This window comes from Cololabis saira, chromosome 10 (assembly GCF_033807715.1).
Source record: "Cololabis saira isolate AMF1-May2022 chromosome 10, fColSai1.1, whole genome shotgun sequence".
In the NCBI taxonomy this organism is placed as follows: Eukaryota; Metazoa; Chordata; class Actinopteri; order Beloniformes; family Belonidae; genus Cololabis; species Cololabis saira.
The window spans coordinates 6026338-6051796 of NC_084596.1; the positions used below are offsets into that span (position 1 = coordinate 6026338).

The following is a 25459-nucleotide window of genomic DNA, read 5'->3' on the forward strand; positions in this document are numbered from 1 at the left end:
ATCGCTGCAAGCCGCGAGTCGACGCTGACTCCCGCTTCCTGATTCAAACGTTTGACGGCCCCGCCCCCCGACCAATCAGAGGCGTGGAGGGTGGTGACGGCCCCGCCCCCCTGACCAATCAGAGGCGAGGAGGGTGGTGACATCAGAAATAGTCCCGGCTCAGCCCTGATAGAACCTCGGCAGAATGGTTACAGAAATAGTATCTGCTTGGAGCGGCTCTGCCCGTCTCAGCCCCTAGTGCAAATGCGCAAAACGGGTCTGTGGCGGGTAGAACTGAGGAGAAGCGAGACTAGTGCAAAAGGGCCATAACTGGTACTACTGTTACTATAACTGGTACTACTGGTACTATAACTGGTACTACTGGTACTACTGGTACTATAACTGGTACTATAACTGGTACTATAACTGGTACTACTGGTACTATAACTGGTAATATAACTGGTACTATAACTGGTACTATAACTGGTACTATAGCTGGTACTACTGGTACTATAACTGGTACTACTGGTACTATAACTGGTAATATAACTGGTACTATAACTGGTACTATAACTGGTACTATAGCTGGTACTACTGGTACTATAACTGGTACTACTGGTACTATAACTGGTACTACTGGTACTATAACTGGTAATATAACTGGTACTATAACTGGTACTATAACTGGTACTATAACTGGTACTACTGGTACTATAACTGGTAATATAACTGGTACTATAACTGGTACTATAACTGGTACTATAACTGGTACTACTGGTACTACTGGTACTATAACTGGTACTATAACTGGTAATATAACTGGTACTATAACTGGTACTATAACTGGTACTATAGCTGGTACTATAACTGGTACTACTGGTACTATAACTGGTACTACTGGTACTATAACTGGTACTATAACTGGTACTATAACTGGTACTATAACTGGTACTACTGTTACTATAACTGGTACTACTGGTACTACTGGTACTATAACTGGTACTATAACTGGTACTACTGGTACTACTGGTACTATAACTGGTACTATAACTGGTAATATAACTGGTACTATAACTGGTACTATAACTGGTACTATAGCTGGTACTATAACTGGTACTACTGGTACTATAACTGGTACTATAACTGGTACTATAACTGGTACTACTGTTACTATAACTGGTACTACTGGTACTATAACTGGTACTACTGGTACTACTGGTACTATAACTGGTACTACTGGTACTATAACTGGTAATATAACTGGTACTATAACTGGTACTATAACTGGTACTATAACTGGTACTATAACTGGTACTACTGGTACTATAACTGGTAATATAACTGGTACTATAACTGGTACTATAGCTGGTACTATAACTGGTACTACTGGTACTATAACTGGTACTACTGGTACTATAACTGGTACTATAACTGGTACTACTGTTACTATAACTGGTACTACTGGTACTACTGGTACTATAACTGGTACTATAACTGGTACTACTGGTACTACTGGTACTATAACTGGTACTATAACTGGTAATATAACTGGTACTATAACTGGTACTATAACTGGTACTATAGCTGGTACTATAACTGGTACTACTGGTACTATAACTGGTACTATAACTGGTACTATAACTGGTACTACTGTTACTATAACTGGTACTACTGGTACTATAACTGGTACTACTGGTACTACTGGTACTATAACTGGTACTACTGGTACTATAACTGGTAATATAACTGGTACTATAACTGGTACTATAACTGGTACTATAACTGGTACTATAACTGGTACTACTGGTACTATAACTGGTAATATAACTGGTACTATAACTGGTACTATAACTGGTAATATAACTGGTACTATAACTGGTACTATAACTGGTACTATAGCTGGTACTATAACTGGTACTACTGGTACTATAACTGGTACTACTGGTACTATAACTGGTACTATAACTGGTACTATAACTGGTACTACTGTTACTATAACTGGTACTACTGGTACTACTGGTACTATAACTGGTACTATAACTGGTACTACTGGTACTACTGGTACTATAACTGGTACTATAACTGGTAATATAACTGGTACTATAACTGGTACTATAACTGGTACTATAGCTGGTACTATAACTGGTACTACTGGTACTATAACTGGTACTATAACTGGTACTATAACTGGTACTACTGTTACTATAACTGGTACTACTGGTACTATAACTGGTACTACTGGTACTACTGGTACTATAACTGGTACTATAACTGGTACTACTGGTACTACTGGTACTATAACTGGTACTATAACTGGTACTACTGGTACTACTGGTACTATAACTGGTACTACAATTGGTACTATAACTGGTAATATAACTGGTACTACGGGTACTACTGGTACTACAACTGGTACTAAAACTGGTACTACTGGTACTATAACTGGTACTACTGGTACTATAACTGGTACTATAACTGGTACTACTGGTACTATAACTGGTACTACAACTGGTACTATAACTGGTACTACTGGTACTATAACTGGTACTACTGGTACTTTAACTGGTACTACAACTGGTACTATAACTGGTACTACTGGTACTATAACTGGTACTACAGCTGGTACTACAACTGGTACTATAACTGGTACTACTGGTACTACAGCTGGTACTACAACTGGTACTACTGGTACTACTGGTACTACTGGTACTATAATTGGTACCACTGGTACTATAACTGGTACAATAACTGGTACCACTGGTAATATAACTGGTACTACTGGTACTATAACTGGTACTACAGCTGGTACTACAACTGGTACTATAACTGGTACTACTGGTACTACTGGTACTATAACTGGTACTAAAACTGGTACTATAACTGGTACTATAACTGGTACTACTGGTACTACAGCTGGTACTACAACTGGTACTATAACTGGTACTATAACTGGTACTATAACTGGTACCACTGGTACTATAACTGGTACTACTGGTACTATAACTGGTACCACTGGTACTATAACTGGTACCACTGGTACTACAACTGGTACTATAACTGGTACTACTGGTACTACAGCTGGTACTACAACTGGTACTATAACTGGTACTATAACTGGTACTACTGGTACTATAACTGGTACTACAACTGGTACTACTGGTACTGTGACGACCCCTCCATCCACTAGTTGTCCCTGCCTTTTCTGCTGCTGTGTTTTCCTTTGCAGGAAGCAGGGTGGAGAGGTCGCCTGATTAGGTGATGAGCCACACCTGGGCCCGGTGTGGGTCTCTATTTAAAAGGCTTCACTCCTGCTTGGCTCTCTCTCTCTGGTCTGGTCGCGCACAGCTGCTGCTGTTTGGATTTTGGTTGTTTTTTCCACACATTCATACATGCTCACACTACTGATTACTGACTTATCTTAGTTAATTATCTTTTGTAAACAAATTTACTTTTATTATACTGTCATCCTCGTCTCGTCTCCCTCCTTGTCGCTGCCTATGAGCCGGGCTGTGAAATGTGGGGGCTCGTCTAGTTAATTCGGTGACGTCAGATCAGCGTTAGCTGTAGTAAGCGGTGCACCTCGTTTTTATGAATGAGCCGGTTTTGTTGGGAGACGTTTGACTAGCGTGGTAAGTCTGTTTTGTTTTGGTTTGGGTAAGCAGCCAAGTCTGTTCTGAGGAGATTGTTTTGTGCCAGGCTGTGTTGTGCTGGTGGTTTTTTTTAGGCACTGAGTTTGTGGGGTCCTGTGTGTGTGTGCCCATTAAGTCGCCCGTATTAAGTCGCTGTTGCTTCTGTCCCTGTTAGGCTTAAGAGCGAGTTCCCTTTGGAGTTCGTTTGGGGGGGTGTTAGTGTGGTGTGAAAGTGGCTGGAGCAGTTGTCTCGGGGGCACATCCGCAGCTGCAGGTGAGTCGCCATTTAGTGGTTGCTTTGCCGGGCTGACGGGCTTTAGTGCGTAAATACCCACCACCAAATACCTGAAGACTAGGGAGGAGCTTAGCTAGATTCTGGTTAGGCAGTTAGAGGGACGGGGCTACGGTGACGTTTTGGCTGTGGGGGGACTGTGTGAGCTCAGTGTGCTACAGGTTAAGCACTGCAGGTTGTCTTTTTTGCATTGGTTTGTATAGTCTGTGTTTGGACAGGTAATTGGGCTGGTTGATAACCATGGCTAGTGTGGAGGATTTTTTGAAAGCTCCATCAGGGGAGTCTTTGGAGTATTACACACGTGATCAGTTGTTGAGGATTGCTGACCATTTCAGGTTGGAAGTGAGTGACAAACGGAGTAAGGATAGCATTAAAGCTATTATTAAGGCTAATCTGTCTGATGTGGGTATTATTAATCCTGGTAAATTGCAGGCTGCCTGTCCTGTGGTGGAATCTGTTGTGTCTGCTGATGCTGGGTTAACTTTTGAACAGAGAGAGAGATTGCTTCTGCTGCAGACTGAACTCAAAAGGCTGGAGGTGGAGGCGTGTAGACTGAACTCAGGTGGTGCTGGTGCAGGCCATGCTCTTTCAGCTGTTCCTGGTAGATCAGCCTCTAGTTCTTTTGATGTTGCCAGTAATTTGCGTTTAGTTCCCCAGTTTTGTGAGCGGGATCCAGATATATTTTTTTCGCTGTTTGAGCGTGTTGCTGAGGGTAGAGAGTGGTCAGATTTAGATCGCACACTGCTTTTGCAATGTGTTTTAACTGGTAAAGCGCAGGAAGCCTACTCTGCTCTCTCAGTAGGTGAAAGTACGGTGTATGCAACTGTCAAGGCTGCTGTGTTGAGGGCATACGAGTTGGTGCCGGAGGCATATCGGCAGAGGTTTCGGTCCTGGGAAAAGTCTGGTAAGCAGACTCGCCAGGGAGCTGGTGACTCATTTCAGCCGGTGGTGTGTTTCCTTGCAGGTCAACACTTTTGATGACTTGTGCGATTTGGTGGTTTTAGAGCAGTTCAAGAACTCTGTTCCCAGTCATATCGCTGTTTATATCAGTGAGCATAAAGTGAAGACTGCTGCTGAGGCTGCTAAACTGGCTGACGAGTATACTCTTACGCACAGGGGTGGCCGGGAGCATTACTCTCGGGATGACCGGGCAAATGGTAAATTTCGTGTGTCAGGTCATGTTAAGGGGGAGGACGGAGTCAGTCCTCGCCTGGATAACATTAAGCCAGAACGTGTTGCACGGGGTCAGGTAGAGTTTGACTCAACCAAAATATGCAATTATTGCAAAGGCAGGGGACATTGGAAAGCTGACTGTCCTAAGCGTGGTGCCAAGGTTAAATTTGCTGCGTTTGCTGCCTCTGTTAAACATGTTGGTCCTGTCATTTCTTCCTCCCAGCAGGTAGCTGCTGGAGTCAAGTGCAGTTTGGATAAGGCAGATTTCTCAGCTTTTGTGTCTGACGGTTGTGTGTCACTGGTGGGGAGTGATGCCACTGTGCCGGTAAAAATTCTGAGAGATACTGGGGCTGTTGATTCATACATTGTGAGCTCTGTGTTGCCTTTTTCTGAGGAAACTAGTACTGGAGATTATGTTCTGATGCGAGGGATGGGGTTAACGGTGTTGCCGGTTCCATTGCATCATCTAGTTCAATTCAATTTTATTTATATAGTGTCTAATACAACAGATGTTGTCTCTAGACGCTTTCCAGAGATCCAGAACATGAACATGAACATGAACATAAACATAAACATAAACATAAACCCCCGAGCAATTATTATATAAACAATGGCAGGTAAAAACTCCCATAGTGGGAGAAAAGCCTTAAGCCAAACAGTGGCAAGAAAAACTCCCCTTTAGGAGGGAAGAAACCTTGAGCAGGACCAGGCTCATAGGGGGGGCCCTCCTGCCGAAGGCCAGACTGGGGGGGTCGGGGACGTCAGCAGCACAGCAGGCAGGTGGAAGCAGCAGCGGGATGACCAGAGGGGGGGGGGTGTGCAGGCAGGCAGAAGCAGCAACAGCAGACATCCACGTAGGCAGGTGGAAGCAGCAACGGGATGACCGGGGATGGGGGGAGGGGGGCCGGGAACACAGGCCAGAACGCAGCTCCTGAAGCTCCAGCCTGCAAACATGCACAAAAGAGAAAAAAAGGGGGCCGGTACAAGAAACTACAGGTACGATGGACAAAAATGATAGCTATGAGATATTTATAATAGATAAAAATGGTAATGGAGAAGAGAGGCAGGGAAAAGGAGAGGAGAAGAAGGGTGAAAGGCACCGCCCAGCGGATCATGTCGGTCCCCCCTGCAGCATAGGCCTATAGCAGCATATCTACCGCGAAGCTATATTTGAGACTAACTATTATAGTCTTGTTCTATAGCTGTAACTATGACTAGTGACTCTAACACACTAGAGTTTACACTACCTAGAGATTTACCAACACCAGCTAGAGGTTTACTAAACACTAACTATAGGCTTTACTAAACAGAAAGGTTTTAAGTTTAGTTTTAAAGGTGGAGGTGGTGTCAGCCTCCTTAACCCAGATTGGAAGTTGGTTCCAAAGTAATGGTGCCTGATAGCAGAACGCCCGCCCTCCAAATATACATTTGGATACTCTAGGAACTACGAGTAAACCTGCACCCTGGGAGCGGAGAGCTCGGCCAGGAATATAAGGCACTATCAAATCTTGTAAATATTGCGGAGCTAAGCCGTTTTGGGCTTTATATGCAAGTAATAAAATTTTAAATTGAATTCTGAATTTTACAGGTAGCCAATGGAGCGACGCTAACACTGGAGAGACGTGGTCTCTCCTGCTGATTCCTGTCAGCACTCGTGCTGCTGCATTCTGGATCAGCTGGAGCCTATTGAGCAAATTACTTGGACATCCTGCTAATAACACATTACAGTAATCCAGTCTAGAAGATACAAACGCATGAACTAGTTTTTCTGCATCACTCTGCGAGAGGATTTTCCTAATTTTTGCAATATTACGGAGATGGAAAAACGCTATTTTACAAACCTGATTAACATATGGTTTAAACGACAAATCCTGATCGAAAACAACACCAAGGTTTCTCACAGTTGCACTGGATCTAGTGTTGAACTGTGGGTTGGTTCGGGGTGACGTCACCATGGGTGTGCGCCCTGCACTGCCGATTGAGGGTGTGGACATTATTTTAGGTAACGACCTTGCTGGTAGCCGTGTGTGGGCTGATGGTGTACCACCTCCACCCATAGTAACATCTTCACCTGTTGTTACAGGAAAACCAGATGAGAGTGCTCAATGCTTTCCTGAGGTTTTTACAGCCTGTGCAGTGACTCTAGCTATGCGCCGTGCAGAGTCAGAGTCTGAGCCTGAACTTGAGGGTGGGGGACCAGGGGAGAGTGAGATTTTCTCTGTGGACATCCCTGACTCTTTGTCTGTTTCTCGCAGTGACCTGCTGGTGGAGCAGAGGGCAGATCCCTCTCTGAGCCAGTTGTTTGACCGAGTTCTCACTGTTGAGGAGGCTAGGAGCGCAGTAGGTGGTTACTTGCTGCAGGATGGATTGTTGGTGAGGAAATGGTTGCTGCATGGGGAAAACTTTGTTGGTGACTACTAGACCAACGAGCCACAAAACACATATCCGGCAAACAAAAAATCCCGGTCACATCATACCTGTCTAGATGTTTTTTATAAGATTAAGGGGGAATAGAAATAGAAACTGAATGATGATCAATAACCTGCTGCACAGTTTCTGTAGTTTAGTGGCTATCGTGTTTGTCTCACATGAAAAAGGTCCTTGTCTGGCTGAACTTCTGGATCAGGACCTATCAGTGAACAGAGCATATCATCCACTGGAAGATTTACAGCACGGTTTTGTATTAGAAGAACTTCATCAATGACAGCCTTTTTTAGCAGGAAAAGCACAACTGCCTATGGTGTGTGGAAGAGGGATTTTTATCTTATTGACCATTGTTCATATGTATCAGTCATGCATATCCAAAACAGGCTTTCTCCCCGTCAGGGAATCGAACCCCGGTCTTCTGCGTGACAGGCAGAGATACTGTCCACTATACTAACGAGGACATCTGATAAGCTGTGATCAATAATTCACAACAAAATTGGTCCCGGCAGGTTAGCTGTGAGATAAGTACGGGAACAAACCTCAGACTAACGTTTCTGATTCAAACAAACACACATTTATTTCAGCCAAATGTTCAAGCTGCACAAGTTGTTGTGGCCGAGTGGTTAAGGCGATGGACTTGAAATCCATTGGGGATTCCCCGCGCAGGTTCAAACCCTGCCAACAACGGTTATTGTTTGAACATGCAAGAAGACTTGCAGTTGTTAACCATAGACTAAAATGTCTTTCAAAACTAATCAGTGGGGTTTTTTGTGTTATCCCCAGCATGCATTAATAGGTAACATCAGCCTACATTAAGTTAGTTTTACATTTCTTTCCAAGCAGTCGGCCCAGGTTCGGTTCCTGGCTATCGTGACTGTGAACGTCTTTATATCTTACCAAACTTAAAGCAGCACAACGTAACTTTCAGCTTTTGTTGAGTTTGACGTGTCCTTTGGACAAAAGCGGGAGTGCTTTACCAGTAGTGTGGCAGGGTTCCTACCATGCTCCTCAAAGTTACATAGTGCCAGTGAAGGCGATACAGACCCCCTCAGACCATGACAGAGGTGTCATCAAACCTGTTGGAAGTTGATGTTCCATCACAATGACTCTGGAAATATTATATTAAGGTGGAAAAGTTACGTAGTGTCGCTTTAATAGACGGCCTTCTAATGGCCCGCCTGCTGAATAACAGAAGAGTGGTTCTTCATGATCACACCTCCTAATAAACTGCCTTACACTGCCTTACAAGGTCAAGTCTACCTTAAATACTTAAATACTTTCTTGTTGATGTCACCAGAGTTTCATGCTAATCTAAGCTGACAAGTGTAATGTTTGATCAATTGTGTCATTTACATGATGAATTTAAATAAAAAAGACCTACCAAGAACCCGGGGACCCGCTTTTAAGCCCCCCCCCGACCGGCCACTGGAGTGAAAGAGCCAGCCCTTGGGCCTGGAGGACCAGGGCCCTGGTACCATAAACACCCAGACGCTCCTAGCATCATGGACAGCACTCTGTCAGATGCTCAGGCGCATATTGCTTTTCACTCATGTTCTGGTTTCAGGACCACCATAAAACCACAATAAAAGCTGAACAGGGTTCCATGGTGTAATGGTTAGCACTCTGGACTTTGACTCCAGTAATCTGAGTTCAAATCTCAGTGGAACCTGTCAGTCTCCCACACAACCAGGTACAAAGGTATCAAGGTTTTACCCACACGATGTTGTAGTATCAATCCACGAGGCTCCAAAAAACAACAGGGGGAAATGGAAACATGGACACCATTAGACCTGCTTTAGGGGGCTGGAGTTACCCTAAAATGTCCATAAGAACCCTTAAAGGAGCTGTATGTAAGAGCAATAATAAAACGAATCATAAAATGACCCCGATATGTCAACAGACATTTAAAAATCATGTTAATTTCAAATACTTATGTCACTGACAACAGCACTCAAGCCAGGATATTCCAGTTTAAAAAGAGGAGTTGCAGCCCTCAACTGATGTTTATGTTGTCATTTTTTGTTTTGGCCTGAAGCTCCACCCTCCACCTATCTCCCAATCACCAAGTCAGTAATGTTTCGGCATCCGGGTTGCCAGCTCGGCTCTAATTATCGCAGCCATGGCAGCCTACGTTCCTGCTGCATTCTGCAGCCTACCTGGCAACCTCTGGTCGGGGGGAGGAGGGGGAGGGGACACGCCGCTCAACAATATTTTGAAAGTGACTGCAGTACCAGTTTTGGACATTTCTTACAGACGGCTCCTTTAAATATGTGATGAATGTATCTAATATCATGAGTATGTTCTTGAATGATGTTTAAGCAGTTTATACAGTCGTTTTCAGCTAGTGATGCTAATGATGGTCACTGATCAATACGAAGGATCATTTCCAACAGTTGTTTCCCTTCACAGTTCCAAACAAATCTGATCAATTTTAAGAAATAATCAGAAAGAAATCAGTCTTAGAAGAGATCTGCTTCATTCATATCTGAGAGAATTGTGCTGGGTCACATGATGTCATTTAAGCTGGTTAGTTAGTTGACAGAGTTGTAGGATTTTTGACACTGTCAGAAGATTTGAAAGGAGTGACGCCTTCCCCCAAAGTCACGGACTGTGTGGCGGAGTCACATCCTGGTTAAACAGCAGAGTGGCGCAGCGGAAGCGTGCTGGGCCCATAACCCAGAGGTGGATGGATGGAAACCATCCTCTGCTACTTAAGACTTCCTCTCATACATGACATTCCTGTGAGAGATTAACTGAAATCTATCCAGAGCTTTTTGCAAACAAGAAAGTGGATGTATGAACATACTGCACTGACTGTTGATGAAAATGCATCAAAATGTTTTTAAAAAATGAGGATGAAAATATGTCTCAAACTGATAAAGTAAAACCAACCATTTTAAAACAAAGGCTATAAATTGTCTTGTTCTGAAGATTCTCACACACACACACACACACACGCGCGCACACGCGCGCACGCGCGCGCACGCACGCACACGCACACACACACACACACAGCTGACAGGTTGTTGTGGCCGAGTGGTTAAGGCGATGGACTAGAAATCCATTGGGGATTCCCCGCGCAGGTTCAAATCCTGCCAACAACGAGTAATGTTTGAATGTGCAAGAGGACTGCCCAATTTGCAGTTATTAATCATATCCAGTACTGTCCTTCAAAAGTAATCAGTTGGATTCCCTTGTGGTACATTTTGTATTTTCTACCCAGCATGGTAATACCCATGGATGATTTTTAATTTTACCACAACAGGACAAATTATATGAAGTTGGTTCATTATATGAGGGAACGGACCAATCACTGCTCTAGAGGAGATCATGGAGGAACGGACCAATCACTGCTCTAGAGGAGATCATGGAGGAACGGACCAATCACTGCTCTAGAGGAGATCATGGAGGAACGGACCAATCACTGCTCTAGAGGAGATCATGGAGGAACGGACCAATCACTGCTCTAGAGGAGATCATGGAGGAACGGACCAATCACTGCTCTAGAGGAGATCATGGAGGAACGGACCAATCACTGCTCTAGAGGAGATCATGGAGGAACAGACCAATCACTGCTCTAGAGGAGATCATGGAGGAACGGACCAAAATACCAGCAACAGCGTAGAAAACCTTGTGAAGACTTACAGAAAACATCTGACCTCTGTCATTGCCAACAAAGGGTGTTTAACAAATTATTGAGATTAACTTTAGTTATTGATCAAATACTTATTTTCAACTATAATTTGCAAATACATTCTTTAAAAATCAGCCAATGTGATTTTCTGATTTTTTTTTTTTTTTTTTTTATTTTGTTTCTCATAGTTGAAATATATCTGTGATTAAAATGACAGGCCTCTCCTATCTTGTTAAGCGGGAGAACTTGCACAACTGGTGGTCTGACTAAATACTTTTTGGCCCCCGCGTGACAGGCAGAGATACTGTTCACTATACTAACGAGGACATCTGATAATCTGTGATCAATAGTTCACAACAAAATTGGTCCCGGCAAGTTAGCTGTGAGATAAGTACGGGAACAAACCTCAGACTAATGTTTCTGATTCAAACAAACACACATTTATTTCAGCCAAATGTTCAAGCATGTGACAAGTTGTTGTGGCCGAGTGGTTAAGGTGATGGACTTGAAATCCATTGGGGATTCCCCGCGCAGGTTCAAATCCTGCCAACAACGGTTAATGTTTGAACATGGAAGAAGACTTGCAGTTGTTAACCGTAGACTAAAATGTCTTTCAAAACTAATCAGAGGGTTTTTTTGTGTTATCCCCAGCATGCATTAATAGGTAACATCAGCCTACATTAAGTTAGTTTTACATTTCTTTCCAAGCAGTCGGCCCAGGTTCGGTTCCTGGCTATCGTGACTGTGAACGTCTTTATATCTTACCAAACTTAATAGACGGCCTTCTAATGGCCCGCCTGCTGAATAACAGAAGAGTGGTTCTTCATGATCACACCTCCTAATAAACTGCCTTACACTGCCTTACAAGGTCAAGTCTACCTTAAATACTTAAATACTTTCTTGTTGATGTCACCAGAGTTTCATGCTAATCTAAAATGACAAGTGTAATGTTTGATCAATTGTGTCATTTACATGATGAATTTAAATAAAAAAGACCTACCAAAGAACGTGTTAGTCAGTTCTTAAAGGGTCACTTCTTCTCTTCAAACATATAAGTTCATCAGTGGACTCTGAAGTTGAAAACCAGCTCATCTTGGATGAATTGGAGCAATCCAGGATTTCCTTTGTACATGTGCCATCAAGTACTTTCTCTGACAAAACTTAAACATTAAACAAAAGTGTCCATAAAGTGGAAGTACATCAGTTATCCTTTCTTTAAATCTGAAATAAATATGTTTGTTTGATTGAATCAGAAACATTAGTCAACTAAATGTAGTAATACAACCCCTTTAAGAGAGCATAACGTGTTTCCCTGGAGGTCTAGTGGGCAGGATTTGCTGCTTTCACTACCATGGCCCAGGTTCAATTTACATTCAGTGTAGAAATATGATCACTTTCTTCTTCTATTGTATATATGTTTGTGCTTCTGTCTGATTGTTGCGTTGGCTGCCTAACCTCTTGGTAATTATGACCAATTCAACTGTGCCCATGTCTTCATCAAACTGGACATCATTTCAGCAGTTGAATGTCCACCTGTTCTTCAAGAAAATATGTAAGGAATTAGCTTTAAAAACCAAATACCGTTAGTTTTTTTGGTTGAAACACAAGTCAGACTTGGGCATTAGCATTGGCCCAAAACAAACACTGACAATGTTTCTCAGTGTAGTAAGTGCTTCCTGTTGGTCCATAACATTATCTAAGCAGTAGAAAGCAGACTGAACTCTCATCACATTTTAACAGCCCTCATGAATATTGAGGTGATTATTGGTCATCAGTGAACAGTCGTTGGCTGACCGTCACTGCCAGGGTTCTTGAGAAAGCTTTGATCCAGTCAGGAGTGGGTACAAAGAGAGAGATCTGTTCATTCAAATGTCAATGACAGTTGTCATTATCAAACCTCTCCAAGTCTATGGTCTCTTTCTAAGAGAATGTTGTAATGCAATGGATGACAACACATGTCTAACTGAATATACCTGCAAACATGCAGCTTATACAACAAGAAGTTGATGTATAAGCTAAGGGACAAATGGAGGTAAGTAGCTTGTGATATTGAAGAAACCATCATCAAAGAGTTACTTTCCCTGACATGACTGCTCACCTTCTCATGTGGCTGGAAAACTGTGACGTCTCATTCAGCAGTTTCAGGTACTTTCTGCAGCGTTGTTGGTATAGCAGTCAACATGGCTGCTTGCCAAGCAGTTGACCTGGGTTTGATTCCCAGCCAATGCAAGAAACATGAGGTCTTCATAAGTGTAATGCTTTTTGTTGGGGAAGAATATGTTTTGGACAATCAGATTTACGTATGTGTACATGGCTTCAACCTTTTTGGGGAAATGAGTCCTAATTGTTGACTTGACAGACATTAAATTAGACATATAGTCTCACACATATATGTGCAAGAAGACAGGTAACATATATCTTTATGTGGCGGCACGTTCACTATTATTTAAGTTTGGGATCTGAAGATCTTTTTCTGTTTACCGACAACACCACCTTTGATTAGGGCCCAAGGTCCATCCGTAATTTACATGAATTATTGTCTCCCTTATACACCACAACAGACGAGGTGGCCGAGTGGTTAAGGCGATGGACTGCTAATCCATTGTGCTCTGCACGCATGGGTTTGAATCCCATCCTCGTCGTGCTTGTTTCCTCCACGCTTTGAGGTGTTCCCTAGAGCTACTATGAGGTGTTTTTATCCCAGCATGACATGAAGCTGTCCTTGCTTGAAATAACCTAAGATGCTCAGTAGCATTACCTGTAAGCTACACTTTTTCATATAGTATAGGCTGAATTCCAATCTCCACCCTCACAGACTCACACACTTACGTGCGCGCTCCCGCGACTTATGTATGGGTTTAGGGCTGTCCCATTCCTAAAGTGGTTAAGTGCGCGAGGGCTCCCGGCAGACATTTTGAGCCCTTACTGCCCCCTTCCCGTAAGTCTGCATCTCCGCAGACTTACGGGAAGGGAATTACCCACAGTTCATTGCGTTGTGACGTAAAAGGAGGTTACCAGGGAGAATGTAAACAAAACAGGGGGGGGAGGAAAAGGAACCATGTGCGACTGCGAGACGAAAGAAGTTCACCTGTAAGTATAAATACATAGCCCACTGGTGATTTAAATTCAGAAACTGTTGTCCCGTGATGATTTTTCAACAGCCCTGTTGTGCAACTCAAGGTAGCTTGGCTGTCCAGTTATCAAGGCTAATGATAATTCTATTAAAGAATTATTAATAATTAATAAAGTTGACTATTTATCAAATTGTATTATCAAAAATGATAATTCTCGTAGGGGCACCACCGCCGGGGCCTTACTTCCGGTGGGATTCGATAACTAACAGCAGAAAATCAGTCTCATTATGATTTGAATTATCCTGCAGAACAGCAAATCTTACAGAATAACAGTGAAGGCGTGATATCCGAACACTAGGCTCTGCTTAAACGAATCAATTTGTGACCAAATCTTGCATGAAATAACAACCACTCATAAAGAAATCAATCAGAATTTATTTACATACGGGTGTCAAAAGATGATAAACGCAACACCCAAATAAACCTGATGGCAGAAATGGCTTGTATCATAAAACAATTAATTAACTAGAAAAACAACAATCAATAAAATGAAACATAAACGTTAAATGCATGGAATTAAAAAAAAGAAGAAATCAAGCAATAATAACGAAGATACAGAACATCTACAGTTCAACGGGGCTCCTGTGGTCTTTTAAAGATGGACGCGCCCTCTTGGCCACGTGCAATTAGAACGGATGGTGATCCCGGTGTTAAACCGTGATCAACTGCAGAAAACAGCGCCTTAAAACATGAATGACTAGCAGAAAGTAGTGACTACAAATTAATGAAAACAGTCCTTATAATGATGGTGGTGTAATCTCAGCTCTGAACACAGATTTAGCTCTGTAACACTCTTAAATTACTGATAACCCAGGTCTCACAATCTCACACACAGTTCTGAACACTCTTAAATCCTACTGATCACTGCTACGCGGGCTCACGTCTCCTCTGGGATCCGGAATCGGGTGCCTGCGGGTTTGTGACTGGGTTCGCGGTCCTGCTGGGGTTTCGCAGTCAGGCTATCGCGTCCCGTCCCTTCCCCTGAAACGGATTAGACAGCGGCGGGGCCGCCTCGTGCCGGGCCGTGGTTCCGGACCAAACGGAGGCTCACACGCATTCCTAGGCGCGGCGGGGGGACCGGTCTTCTCCTGCCGTGCTTCCCTCTCTGCGCCGGTCGCCGACGCGCGGCCGTCCGGGCCCCGGGAGAGCTCACGCCGGGCGAGACGCCGGCCGTCCGTCCCCGATCCCTGCGCCGGTTCGCAGACAGGGGCTCGGAGCGGGGAGGGGGGGTTCAGTCAGAGAACTCAATCGCAGCTGTGTCCCGATCTGGTTGCCGGGAGCGCGTGGGCGTCGGAAGCTTGGATCTGTGAACTTAAAGAGGAACAGAGTTTAGTGAGAAATCGGAGCCTCCCGGGGGACCGCGGCTTCAACGGCCGGACCCCGGAGGGCCCGGTCCGGTGCGGGCCTCCTGCCTCCCCCCAGCCCGGGGGGAGAGAGAGGAGATGGGATGCTTTGGCCTGGCCAAAGATCCAGCGCCGATGAGATGAAGTTGAGAAGGGTAGAAGAGGAGAAGAAGAGAGTCAATGGGAGCCGGAGCTCCGCAGGCCCGGTCCGTTGCGGGCCTTCCGCCTCCCCCCAGCCGGGGGGAGAGAAGGGAGATGGGATCCTTTGGTCCTGCTGCTCAGGAAGAGAGGTTGATCGGAAGAGGGAGAAGAGGAGCAGCGGCAGGGGTTTTGATCCTACGCGCGCTGCGGTGACGTCATCGGTGCCTCATTGCGATTGGATGAACGCCGCTTGTAGGCGCCACCCCCCCCGCAAGGCATGCTGGGGGTTGTAGTTCAGGCAACAGCGCCATTTTATGAGGCACATTAAAGCGGAAAAGGGGGGGTTCAAAGAAGCAGTACCATTTTGAGGTCTGGTTTTGGCTCCGCTGCATCCCGACCCCTGCTTAGGTGTCATAAAACCCCCAAGGAAGTCTGTTTTCCCTGGCAGAAACCCTGCTGGGTCCTTGTTTTGATCTCCGGCCATGCCGTGGGGGTCGTAAACGGGCTATCTCGACCCAGGCCGAGATAACCAGGAGTTAGCAGAAGGGGGTCGCAGGACTTCAGGAAGAAGGGGCAAAGTCTGGTTTTACAGGTCCTCATAATCACAAAATGTTCATACATTTTATAAGTTCAGATGGGCATATGGTCGGGCACAACAGCCCTATTATTTCCTTTACAAACAGGGAGCGACCAACAAACGGAGGGAAGAAAACCAAAAAAAGGACAAATGAAGTTTTGGACTTTCTTCAAGACTAAAGACAAGAAAAGAGGCTGAGGGAGCTGGATGAAAAGGAGCAGGAGAGGGACAAGAAGAGGGATGACCAGTTATCTAAGTTAATTGACATTTTTGGGAAGATTGAGGACAAAATGTCGTTTTTTTCATCATGTTTTCATTTATAATTTGAGGTTCAATTTATTTTGTTGTGAGCGTGAGTGTGCATGGTTTCTGTGTTTATATGTGGCCCTGCGATGGACTGGTGACCTATCCAGGGTGTAACCCCTGCCTCTCACCTGAAATGAGCTGGGATAGACTCCACCAGACCCCTGTGACCCTGCAAAGGATAAAGCGGGTATAGATAATGGATGGATGGAATTTCTTTTGTTTTCATTTGATATTAGACAAATCCTCAGTTGACCTGGGGCCTGTACTACGAAGCGGGATTTGGGGTTAGCGAGGTAACTTCAGGTTTAACCCTGGGTTTTCAGGACTACGACGGTGGTTCACTTCTTACCGGGACACATCGCCATGGTAACTTATGCTGAACCGCTAACCTGCTCCGGAGCAGGTTATGTTCGAGATACAGATCGCCGGGTGTAAAAGCACCGCCCACTGACCAATCAGCTCTCTTGGAAAATGGCATGCCCTTTCGAAGAGAATCCAGTGGAGCTTGGTGCGCGGATCGTGAGAGGATCCCTCCGAAGAGAACGCGTATTCTGGGACCACCAAAACCCCTTTGCTTTCCCTGATGAGTACCTGTATGAACGATCCAAAAAAAAAAAAGGAAAAAAAGAAAAAAGAGGTGGAGGAGAAAATAAAAAATAAATCAATCAACCCTAACCTAATTAACCCTAACCCTAATAAAACATATCATCACCCAAAATCCGATGTACAGTCAATCCAAAACTAATACCAATTAAATAAATAAATCAAGAAGAAATCAAAAAGAAGATGCATTTGTAAGGGGATAGCAAAAAAGGGATTTTCAATTTCGTCCCTCGAACATTCTGAGAAGTCACTTTAAAATAAATACCCCCCTCCTGAAAAAATAAAAAATTAAATAAAATAAATAAATAAACCCAATTCTTTGGTACAGCATCAGCACAAGTTATCGGTCAACAACAATAGTTATAGAACCAATATATACAGGACTGTCTCAGAAAATTAGAATATTGTGATTTTCTGTAATGCAAACACAAAAACAAAAAAATGTCATACATTCTGGATTCATTACAAATCAACTGAAATATTGCAAGCCTTTTATTATTTTAATATTGCTGATCATGGTTTACAGTTTAAGATTAAGATTCCCAGAATATTCAAATATATGTTTATATCCCTATGAATTTACGCATTTATACAGTCAGCGATCTTTTGCCAGCTGTCTTTCCTGCATTTTGCAGCTGCAACTGTGTTGCTTTTTGCCTGTATTATATGCCTATACTCATCATATTTCCGTAAAATTATTGTTTGCTCTTCGCTACTGAAATAAGCGGCTCTGACAGCTGACTTCTCCATGCTTGCGATTGGTCATGCACTGAAAACCCCGCCCCTTTTATGTGCACGCGCTCATATCCAGAGTGGAGAAAGCTGGGTCGATCTACCGAGTTGATAACCACCGTCGTGTGACCGCTTAGCGTGATTGCAATTGTCCCGCTTAGTGAATCTGGATAAGGAAAAGATATCCTGGATATGTTGAACTTGCTTCGTAGTACAGGCCCCTGGTGTTGAATAAACAAGACTTGCTTTTCTTTAATCTGAGTACAATGTTTGAATTAAGATTCCCTATGTTAACAGAAATGCATACACGTAAATACTAGCAAGATAGTTTTAGATCCAACACAAACAAGTCAGGCAGTAATTTGGTTATTCATTTATTTATGACCACAAAATTTAAACAATTTCAGCAAGTTGTACAAAAACGTTGCAGTAAATAGTGATAATATAACTTAGCTCAGGTTACCATCAACCCCGGTTCAAATCCGGGTCACAGCACCCCTGTGGCGGCAAGAGTGCTTCTCAAATTTTTGGAAAAAGAAAGAAAAGGTGCCACGGACACAACAAAATCCACTAGGGTTAGTGGATCAGATTTTCACACCATTCACACTTCAATTGATTGCGGTGGAGAGGGGGGGTGCTACGGCCCGGACACTTAGCCAAGGACAATGGACTCTGTCAGTGGTAAGGACCCGGCAAGCGGCGCATAAGGGAGACAATAATTCATTTAAAATGTTTCCTTTTCCCAGATTCAGGCCTTGGTAGAAGAATACACAAGTCATGGAGCTGTCAACATGCATCCTCCTTCGATAGCTACGTTGGTAGAGCAGAGGACTGTAGAACCAGTAAAACAGGTATCCTTAGGTCGCTGGTTCAACTCCGGCTCGAAGGACTGCCATTATTTTTCATCTTCCCAGAGCGGGACTCTATTTCATCACTGTACTCGGCTATGGCTTTGGCCACTGCCATCGACTTTGGTTGGGACATCTGAGTTGTTACACCACGTGTGTTTCCACATGTTACGATCAAAAAGGGCTAGTGGCGCAATGGATAAAGCGTCTGAGTACGGATCAGAAGATTCTAGGTTCAACTCCTGGCTAGCTCAAAAAATCCTAATCTTTAATACTCTCCCAGTCACAACCTTTGTAGTGTACACGTTTCTTCTTCTGTTTTAATTATTTACTTGCTTTTTTCATTTGTCTCTGTGTATGCCCGTAAATGTACACTTCAAAGGTGCCGCAGGATAGGCCGTCTTCCATAATGTTTCCAAAGCTGCCCCGGCTCATGCATTATGTTTGTCTTTCATGGGACCTCTTTTATTCATTCTCTTCCTTCCTCATATCTCATTCGAAGCAAATGCCCTTACCTGACGACAGGGGCGGCACACCTCCGTAAACTCTTCTTCCAACCTCACACTGTGTTCACTGACATAACTGCAGAAACCGAGCACATATCTAAAGCTGGGTACACGTACCCTTTCAAGCTGTGATCGTATAGTGGTGAGTGCTCTGCGTTGTGGCCGCAGCAACCCCGGTTCGAATCCGGGTCACAGCACCCCTGTGGCAGCAAGAGTGCTTCTCACATTTTTGGAAAAAGAAAGAAAAGGTGCCACGGACACAACAAAATCCACTAGGGTTAGTGGATCAGATTTTCACACCATTCACACTTCAATTGATTGCGGTGGAGAGGGGGGGTGCTACGGCCCGGACACTTAGAGGAGGGCCGTTTCCGAATTCGCATACTGTACTACAAGTATGCACTGATTTGACGGTGAGTCAAAGGTGAGTTGCTGAGCAGCGGGGCGGTGAGACGGGTTGGTGAGTGGCTTTCAGGGCCGTGCTGTCAGTCTGTGTCCGGGACGAGGCGACGGCGGGCATAAAAAGAGATTCTCCCAGAGGTGCTCTAGATACTGTCCTAAATAACTGCTCTTTTTACTTCTTCAATGACATTTTCTGTGTGTATATAATCCTACCTCAATCAGAGTTTCCTCTGATTCCAGCTGCAGCATCTAGAACCTTCTTTGGCAGGCAGACAGCAAGTGCCAGTCTATTTTCTTAATGACACTTGTTTACTTGACTCAATCATGTAGGTATCATCGTACGAAACAAGCAGTCTCCCTGTCGGGGAATCGAACCCCGGTCTTCTGCGTGACAGGCAGAGATACTGTCCACTATACTAACAACAGCTTTTTGCCCAAAGAACTTCCTGATTGAAGGAACTTAATAACTGTGTACCAATGTCATTGGAAAGTCATTGTCCACCTCCGTTTAAACTTTTATATCGGTCTGCGATTCTCGGCTCTCCGCGGTCTCAGCGCGACGGGAATGCAGGTGAAGCCCCGCGAGTCTCGGCTCGGTTTGCCGCGAGGCTCTGGTCCAGCTGGTCCGGGTTCCCCGCACCTCCGGGGACCCCCTCTCGGAACCTCTGCTGCTGGGGTCTGGTGGTTGAGCTAGTGTACGTTAATGGAGAATGACTGGCTTTTGGTCAGTTGTGGAACTGCAACAAAATTAATTTCTGAATGAGACCCAATGCCAGAAAGAGATGGTCGGCCTTCCTCTCCTGTGCACCAAGAAGAGGACTGGAGTGGTTTTCCAAGTCCAAATAATGTTATTGCAAAGTCATACATGTTTCCGCCCAGTTTTGAACGGGGGACCTTTCACGTGTGAGGCGAACGTGATAACCACTACACTACGGAAACAGACATGCTTTGAAAACGGCGGGCATAAAAATAAAATCCTGTAAAAAACTCTGCTACAATTCTTGACAGTAAGATGGATACTGCAGGTTTTCTCTTGGCTGATCTCAAAGACTCATGCTGATGTTAACCATTACACCATGGAACCCACTTCTGCTGTTATTGTGGTCTGACATTGTGGTGGTTGCACCTGACAGAGTGCTGTCCATGAGTGCTGTCCATGGTACCGAGAGCGTCTGGGTGTTTAGGGTACCAGGGCCCTGGTCCTCCAGCTCCACGGGCTGGCTCTTTCACTCCGGTGGCCGGTCGGGGGGAGCTTAACAGCGGGTCCCCGGGTTTGCACGGTGAGCCGGGTCTTTGGGTGGCTCCGGGTCTGGACGGTGAGTCAAAGGTGAGTTGCTGAGCAGCGGGGCGGTGAGACGGGTTGGTGAGTGGCTTTCTGTGGGCTGGCCCTTTCACTCCGGTGGCCGGTCGGGGGGAGCTTAACAGCGGGTCCCCGGGTTTGCACGGTGAGCCGGGTCTTTGGGTGGCTCCGGGTCTGGACGGTGAGTCAAAGGTGAGTTGCTGAGCAGCGGGGCGGTGAGCCGGGTTGGTGAGTGGCTTTCAGGGCCGTGCTGTCAGTCTGTGTCCGGGACGAGGTGACGGCGGGCTTAAAAAGCGATTCTCCCAGAGGTGCTCTAGATGCGGTCCTAAATAACTGCTCTTTTTACTTCTTCAATGACATTTTCTGTGTGTATATAATCCTACCTCAATCAGAGTTTCCTCTGATCCAGCTGCAGCATCTAGAAGCTTCTTTGGCAGGCAGACAGCAAGTGCTAGTCTATTTTCTTAATGACACTTGTTTACTTGACTCAATCATGTAGGTATCATCGTACAAAACAAGACGTCTCCCCGTCGGGGAATCGAACCCCGGTCTTCTGCGTGACAGGCAGAGATACTGTCCACTATACTAACGAGGACAGCTTTTCACCCAAAGAACTTCCTGATTGCAGGAACTTAATAACTGTGTACCAATGTCATTGGAAAGTCAGTGTCCATTTCCTTTTAAACTTTTATATCGGTCTGCGATTCTCGGCTCTCCACGGCCTCAGCGCGACGGGAATGCAGGTGAAGCCCCGCGAGTCTCGGCTCGGTTTGCCGCAAAGCTCTGGTCCAGCTGGTCCGGGGTTCCCCGCACCTCCGGGGACCCCCTCTCGGAACCTCTGCTGCTGGGGTCTGGTGGTGGAGCTAGTGTACGTTAATGGAGAATGACTGGCCTTTGGTCAGTTGTGGAACGGCAACAAAATTAATTTCTGCATGAGACCCAATGCCAGAAAGAGATGGTCGGCCTTCCTCTCCTGTGCACCAAGAAGAGGACTGGAGTGGTTTTCCAAGTCCAAATAATGTTATTGCAAAGTCATACATGTTTCCGCCCAGTTTTGAACGGGGGACCTTTCACGTGTGAGGCGAACGTGATAACCACTACACTACGGAAACAGACATGCTTTGAAAACGGCGGGCATAAAAATAAAATCCTGTAAAAAACTCTGCTACAATTCTTGACAGTAAGATGGATACTGCAGGTTTTCTCTTGGCTGATCTCAAAGACTCATGCTGATGTTAACCATTACACCATGGAACCCACTTCTGCTGTTATTGTGGTCTGACATTGTGGTGGTTGCACCTGACAGAGTGCTGTCCATGAGTGCTGTCCATGGTACCGAGAGCGTCTGGGTGTTTAGGGTACCAGGGCCCTGGTCCTCCAGCTCCACGGGCTGGCTCTTTCACTCCGGTGGCCGGTCGGGGGGAGCTTAACAGCGGGTCCCCGGGTTTGCACGGTGAGCCGGGTCTTTGGGTGGCTCCGGGTCTGGACGGTGAGTCAAAGGTGAGTTGCTGAGCAGCGGGGCGGTGAGACGGGTTGGTGAGTGGCTTTCTGTGGGCTGGCCCTTTCACTCCGGTGGCCGGTCGGGGGGAGCTTAACAGCGGGTCCCCGGGTTTGCACGGTGAGCCGGGTCTTTGGGTGGCTCCGGGTCTGGACGGTGAGTCAAAGGTGAGTTGCTGAGCAGCGGGGCGGTGAGCCGGGTTGGTGAGTGGCTTTCAGGGCCGTGCTGTCAGTCTGTGTCCGGGACGAGGTGACGGCGGGCTTAAAAAGCGATTCTCCCAGAGGTGCTCTAGATGCGGTCCTAAATAACTGCTCTTTTTACTTCTTCAATGACATTTTCTGTGTGTATATAATCCTACCTCAATCAGAGTTTCCTCTGATCCAGCTGCAGCATCTAGAAGCTTCTTTGGCAGGCAGACAGCAAGTGCTAGTCTATTTTCTTAATGACACTTGTTTACTTGACTCAATCATGTAGGTATCATCGTACAAAACAAGACGTCTCCCCGTCGGGGAATCGAACCCCGGTCTTCTGCGTGACAGGCAGAGATACTGTCCACTATACTAACGAGGACAGCTTTTCACCCAAAGAACTTCCTGATTGCAGGAACTTAATAACTGTGTACCAATGTCATTGGAAAGTCAGTGTCCATTTCCTTTTAAACTTTTATATCGGTCTGCGATTCTCGGCTCTCCACGGCCTCAGCGCGACGGGAATGCAGGTGAAGCCCCGCGAGTCTCGGCTCGGTTTGCCGCAAAGCTCTGGTCCAGCTGGTCCGGGGTTCCCCGCACCTCCGGGGACCCCCTCTCGGAACCTCTGCTGCTGGGGTCTGGTGGTGGAGCTAGTGTACGTTAATGGAGAATGACTGGCCTTTGGTCAGTTGTGGAACGGCAACAAAATTAATTTCTGCATGAGACCCAATGCGAGAAAGAGATGGTCGGCCTTCCTGTCCTGAGCACCAAGAAGAGGACTGGAGTGGTTTTCCAAGTCCAAATAATGTTATTGCAAAGTCATACATGTTTCCGCCCAGTTTCGAACAGGGGACCTTTCGCGTGTGAGGCGAACGTGATAACCACTACACTACGATACAGACATGCTTTGAAAACGGCGGGCATAAAAATAAAATCCTGTAAAAAACTCTGCTACAATTCTTGACAGTAAGATGGATACTGCAGGTTTTCTCCTGGCTGCTCTCAAAGACTCATGCTGATGTTAACCATTACACCATGGAACCAACTTCTGCTGTTATTGTGGTCTGACATTGTGGTGGTGGCACCTGACAGAGTGCTGTCCATGAGTCCTGTCCATGGTACCGAGAGCGTCTGGGTGTTTAGGGTACCAGGGCCCTGGTCCTCCAGCTCCACGGGCTGGCTCTTTCACTCCGGTGGCCGGTCGGGGGGGAGCTTAACAGCGGGTCCCCGGGTTCGCACGGTGAGCCGGGTCTTTGGTTGGCTCCGGGTCTGGACGGTGAGTCAAAGGTGAGTTGCTGAGCAGCGGGGCGGTGAGCCGGGTTGGTGAGTGGCTTTCAGGGCCGTGCTGTCAGTCTGTGTCCGGGACAAGGCGACGGCGGGCTTAAAAAGCGATTCTCCCAGAGATGCTCTAGATACTGTCCTAAATAACTGCTCTTTTTACTTCTTCAATGACATTTTCTGTGTGTATATAATCCTACCTCAATCAGAGTTTCCTCTGATCCAGCTGCAGCATCTAGAAGCTTCTTTGGCAGGCAGACAGCAAGAGCTAGTCTATTTTCTTAATGACACTTGTTTACTTGACTCAATCATGTAGGTATCATCGTACAAAACAAGACGTCTCCCCGTCGGGGAATCGAACCCCGGTCTTCTGCGTGACAGGCAGAGATACTGTCCACTATACTAACGAGGACAGCTTTTCGCCCAAAGAACTTCCTGATTGCAGGAACTTAATAACTGTGTACCAATGTCATTGGAAAGTCAGTGTCCATCTCCTTTTAAACTTTTATATCGGTCTGCGATTCTCGGCTCTCCACAGCCTCAGCGCGACGGGAATGCAGGTGAAGCCCCGCGAGTCTCGGCTCGGTTTGCCGCAAAGCTCTGGTCCAGCTGGTCCGGGGTACCCCCACCTCCCCCCTCTCGGAACCTCTGCTGCTGGGGTCTGGTGGTGGAGCTAGTGTACGTTAATGGAGAATGACTGGCTTTTGGTCAGTTGTGGAACTGCAACAAAATTAATTTCTGCATGAGACCCAATGCGAGAAAGAGATGGTCGGCCTTCCTGTCCTGTGCACCAAGAAGAGGACTGGAGTGGTTTTCCAAGTCCAAGTAATGTTATTGCAAAATCATCCTTCTTTTCAATGTTTTTTTAAATAAAGTTAAAGTTCTACATAATTTCAAATCTATATCTAATTTATTCCATACATCCACCGCTGCCACTGTAGCATCTTAGTTTGGTGTTGGTTCTGATTGTTGATTTCCTGTATATACTTTCCCCTCTGAGGTTGTAATGGCTTTGTCTTAAATTGAACACATTTTGGATACAGTCTGGCAGCATGTTATTGTTGATTTTGAACATGAGCTGTGCAGTTTTGAAGTCCACCAGTTCATTGAATTTAAGATAATTTGAATCTATAAATAATTGGTTGGTTGGGTGCTTGTATTCAACTTTGTTTATGAGTCGCATTGCTTTTTTTGAAGTAAGAATATTGGTTTCGTGATTGTCTTGAATGTGTATCCCCATACTTCTATACAGTATGTTATATATGGTTTTATTAAAGATTGATACAGGAGTTTTAATGCGTTTAATGTTAGAATATTTTTACATTTATATAGAATTGCAATGGTTTTTGATATTTTGTTTTTTAAGAAGTTAACGTGAGGCTTCCAGCACAGCTTATGATCAATAACCACTCCAAGAAACTTATTAACAAAAACTCTTTCCACTTCCACATTATCAATAGTGATTTGTA

General features: G+C 45.2%; 1 protein-coding gene and 11 non-coding genes across 12 annotated transcripts in view; 7 read left to right on the forward strand and 5 right to left on the reverse strand.

Annotated features, from left to right (window-relative positions):
- Positions 1-25459, forward strand: part of LOC133452321 (NLR family CARD domain-containing protein 3-like) — a 674416-nt gene that overhangs the window by 383272 nt on the left and 265685 nt on the right. The gene's annotated exons all lie outside the window — the stretch shown is intronic.
- Positions 8106-8187, forward strand: trnas-uga (transfer RNA serine (anticodon UGA)). Its single transcript has one exon. It is a non-coding gene; the product is annotated as a tRNA-Ser (tRNA).
- trnaq-uug (transfer RNA glutamine (anticodon UUG)) lies at positions 9098-9169 on the forward strand. Its single transcript has one exon. It is a non-coding gene; the product is annotated as a tRNA-Gln (tRNA).
- On the forward strand, positions 10523-10604 carry trnas-aga (transfer RNA serine (anticodon AGA)). Its single transcript has one exon. It is a non-coding gene; the product is annotated as a tRNA-Ser (tRNA).
- On the forward strand, positions 11608-11689 carry trnas-uga (transfer RNA serine (anticodon UGA)). Its single transcript has one exon. It is a non-coding gene; the product is annotated as a tRNA-Ser (tRNA).
- On the forward strand, positions 13695-13776 carry trnas-gcu (transfer RNA serine (anticodon GCU)). Its single transcript has one exon. It is a non-coding gene; the product is annotated as a tRNA-Ser (tRNA).
- Positions 19450-19521, forward strand: trnah-gug (transfer RNA histidin (anticodon GUG)). Its single transcript has one exon. It is a non-coding gene; the product is annotated as a tRNA-His (tRNA).
- On the reverse strand, positions 20593-20665 carry trnav-cac (transfer RNA valine (anticodon CAC)). The gene has a single exon. It is a non-coding gene; the product is annotated as a tRNA-Val (tRNA).
- Positions 21550-21621, reverse strand: trnad-guc (transfer RNA aspartic acid (anticodon GUC)). The gene has a single exon. It is a non-coding gene; the product is annotated as a tRNA-Asp (tRNA).
- Positions 22066-22138, reverse strand: trnav-cac (transfer RNA valine (anticodon CAC)). Its single transcript has one exon. It is a non-coding gene; the product is annotated as a tRNA-Val (tRNA).
- Positions 23023-23094, reverse strand: trnad-guc (transfer RNA aspartic acid (anticodon GUC)). Its single transcript has one exon. It is a non-coding gene; the product is annotated as a tRNA-Asp (tRNA).
- trnad-guc (transfer RNA aspartic acid (anticodon GUC)) lies at positions 24331-24402 on the reverse strand. Its single transcript has one exon. It is a non-coding gene; the product is annotated as a tRNA-Asp (tRNA).